The sequence below is a fragment of the Tupaia chinensis genome, unplaced genomic scaffold, assembly GCF_000334495.1.
Source record: "Tupaia chinensis unplaced genomic scaffold, TupChi_1.0 Scaffold142527_1, whole genome shotgun sequence".
NCBI lineage: Eukaryota > Metazoa > Chordata > Mammalia > Scandentia > Tupaiidae > Tupaia > Tupaia belangeri.
This window is the reverse complement of record NW_006202376.1, coordinates 317,978-321,601: the sequence shown is the minus strand read 5'-3', so window position 1 is coordinate 321,601 and position 3,624 is coordinate 317,978.

Here is a 3,624-nt window from a genome sequence, read left to right as displayed (position 1 = left end):
ATCTCCCCTATAAAACCCGTCCCTTTTTTTTTTTTTTTTTTTTTTTTTTTTTTAGTAAAATCCCCATAGCACTTGCTTTGCAGCTGCCTGAGTAAATGTATTTTGTTTGCTCAAATAAACTTGCTATTTTTTTGTGTGTCTCAGTTTACCTTATTAACAACAATCTGTTGATTTTGTTTGTTTGTTTGTTTTTGGAGAGGTTTTTTGTTGTTTTGTTTTGTTTTGTTTTTCTATAGGGTGTGCACACTCTCCAGAAAGAGAGAGAGACAGAAAGTGAGAAATCATCCCCTAGGGCTGATGGCCACTCCACAATCCTTCTCCCTCCATTCTCCTCTTGGGATCTTGGACATGCACGCACATGTGCCCAATGTGAGTTTAAGCCAATGGATCCGGGACTAAAACTGTGGTCAACTACATGGGAGTCCAGTGACATACCAATTACACCAACTGCTGGTCCCAACAGCAATACATTGTTAATAAGCTATTCATGGTCTAGTTGTCTTCCCTGTAGAAAGAAAAAGCTTTCCCTTCTATTTTCTTAGATTATCTAGCTGAGTCTGAAAAATAAATTGACAAGCAAAGGCTAACAAAAGAAAAGACATACAAATATAAATTATTTATTATTTATTTACTTAATTATTTAAATTTGACTGGAGAGGTACAAAGTGAGAAGAGTCAGAGAAAACAAGAGAAAATAAGAAAGCAAGCTGCCAGGTTGAGGACTTGAACCGCATTCAGTCATATGGGAGCCCAGCGCCCTTAACCACCACACCACTTGCTGGCCCCCAAATGTATTAATATTTAATTGTATGGGCACAGGAGTCACAGGAGAAATGAGTACCTGAAAGAATGGTGAGATTTGAGAGTTTATATACTATCTTAATGGGGAATGAGACAGGAAGACAGGTCACTTAGAGATGAGTAAATTATTTTCAGGAAAAATAAAAGTACTCTTAGGAAAATAGATGGAAGAAATGATCATTTGCAACAACAATATCTGTTTAGATGTCATGTGTACTGATGTAATTTTAAAAATATGTTTTCAAGCTCTCTACTGTTTCTTCTGCAAAACTCCAGGCATCTGCACTGCCCTGAATGACAAGGGTGCTATGTGCATCTTTTGTCTTACTATTAGATCTTTGATTCCAGTTTCTGATACAAATCTCCTAGTATCTTCTCACTTCCTGGGTGATACGAGCATCTGCCGTTCTAATAAGGCAAGTCTTGATTGGTGTCTAGATAGGGACTGGTGATCAGAAAGACCAAATTACAATTGGAATCTATGAACTTCAAGTGCCACCCCTTCCCTTGGGAAGAGGATTAAAGTTGGAAACTGAGTTAGTATCAATCATGTCTATGTAACAAAGCCTGAATTAAAATCTTTAGAATTTAGAATGTCCAGAAAGTAAACATATCCACATGCCATGAAAGTGAGTCCCTGACTCCACAGGAATCCAAGTTCTTACACTGGAAACCCTTCCAGAACTCGCCCTGCATACTGCTTCATCTGTCTGCTTGTCTGCATTCTTTATCATATACTTTCCTATATAGTAAACTGGACATCTAAACGAAGTGTTTCCCTGAGTTCTGTGAAAGTTTTTAACAACTGATTGAAAAAAGCATAAGAATCGTAATTTATAAACAGTCAGTCAGAAGCACAGGAATAATCTGAAACTGGTGACAGGCACTGGAAGTGAGGACGGTTTTCGGAAATGAGTCTTTAACTTGTAGGGTGTGTATTAATTATACATAGTATTAAAATGGAATTGAATTATACCACCCAATGGCATCTGCAGCGAATTGGAAAATTAAACTGTTTGGGGAAGGGGATAAAAAAATATTGGTCACAACACTTTACTGTGTTGAGTGTGAGTACTAGAATAGAGAGGAAATGAGAATATTCCTATTTTATTATATATCCATATTTGAGAACATTTGGTAAATACCTAGATTTTTGACAAAATTTTAGGTGGATACTCAAATTCATCTCTATGACATTGGGAAAATCATCCTACAACAAGTTTAACCTAAATAAATGGAAGTCTAATTTACATATTGCATTATGTGCAATTAAAATGTAGAATTGGTCCCAATGGTAATGTTATGCTATTGGTTTTATTTTCTTCTTAAAATTTTATATAGTTACTTCTAACTTTTATTATATCCTTGTATATAAAAACTATCAATATCAAAAAAATTGTTATTGTTTTATTTTATGATACTTGTGAATATCCACATTTTTTACATTTTCCTGTGTCTAATCTTGTTATTAATTGCTAAAATATGCTTATCTTCTGAATATATTTTAATTTTTCCTTTGGAATATTTAACTGTGTTTACTTGCATTAGAAAAGTAGTATTTTGTTTCCTTCAGAGATCATAGTAAAGCTTAGAAACTTATTTCCAGATTGTGTCTGGTAATAATTTATCAACTGTCATGGTCTAACACACCCTAGTAATTTTTGCAGGTGTCTGGGGACTTGTTTGGGCATCTATTATAGAGGATGAAATGCCAATAACCAGGTGTTCTCCTGTCACTGTGGTTACTGTCACTCCCAAGAGTCTAACAGTCTCCATTACAACACAGAGGTTAATCTAAGAAGGATCTGAAAGATAATAGGCCTTGCCAAATTTCACATTGGCCAGATGAATCGATCATAGTACTGATGCAATTTTAAACAAAACACAGAGAACTTCCTAGTCATCAAAATTGTTCAAAAAGAAAGAAGGCAAACAAATGTTTTAAGACACATTTTTTAAAAATACAATGTTTTAAACATTCATATATATGTATGTATATGTATATACATACATATACATATATACATATATATACTTTTTTTTTTTTAACCATCCCAACCTTTGCTTAAACATAAGACATTTTTCTCAGATGTTAAACCTGGCAAAACAGGGTCATTATTCTTATTGTTGATATAATAGTGTAAACTAAATGTTTTTTTGTCATCATCAAAATGTTTTAAATACTTTATTCAATGATGCAAATTTATAAAAGTCCCTTGAGTTACTTCTGAAATTTGGTAATTCCATTCTGTAAAATAACTGTTAACATTATAAAACAAGGTTACAATAAGTCATAAACATAATTTAGTTTTGTGTAACAAAATATTGTCCTACTAAAAATACTGCTCTTACTATTGCCAGTAATTAACCTTGGATAGTTACTTTTTCAATACTGTTGCATGAAAAAACCTATTAAAATCATTTCATATACATTTAATGCACTATACCATTTAATTGCATAATCTTGTACTAACAGAGGCCTAATAAAAATTAATTTATTAAACTGATGCTTTTATGTGCTTATATAATACAATATAAATGAGGTTTGTATGCAATATGTAGGTGTTGAATCTTGGAAAGGAAGCTTGGGTTGCATACACTTGGCTTAGAAATTGTCTGCAGGCACAGATACTTCATGTCACTTGAAAGAAATTAGAGCTATAGAATATATGAAAAAGAAGAATCTGGAAGGATTAAAGGTTTCTGAAGAATAACAGCTTCACAAAGACCTTCAAAATTTCTAATTAGTATTGAGTCCATTGCTTTGTAACTATTGTTGGCATATCTTGTTTTGACTGCTAAAGAACAAAAGCTTCCTTAGTT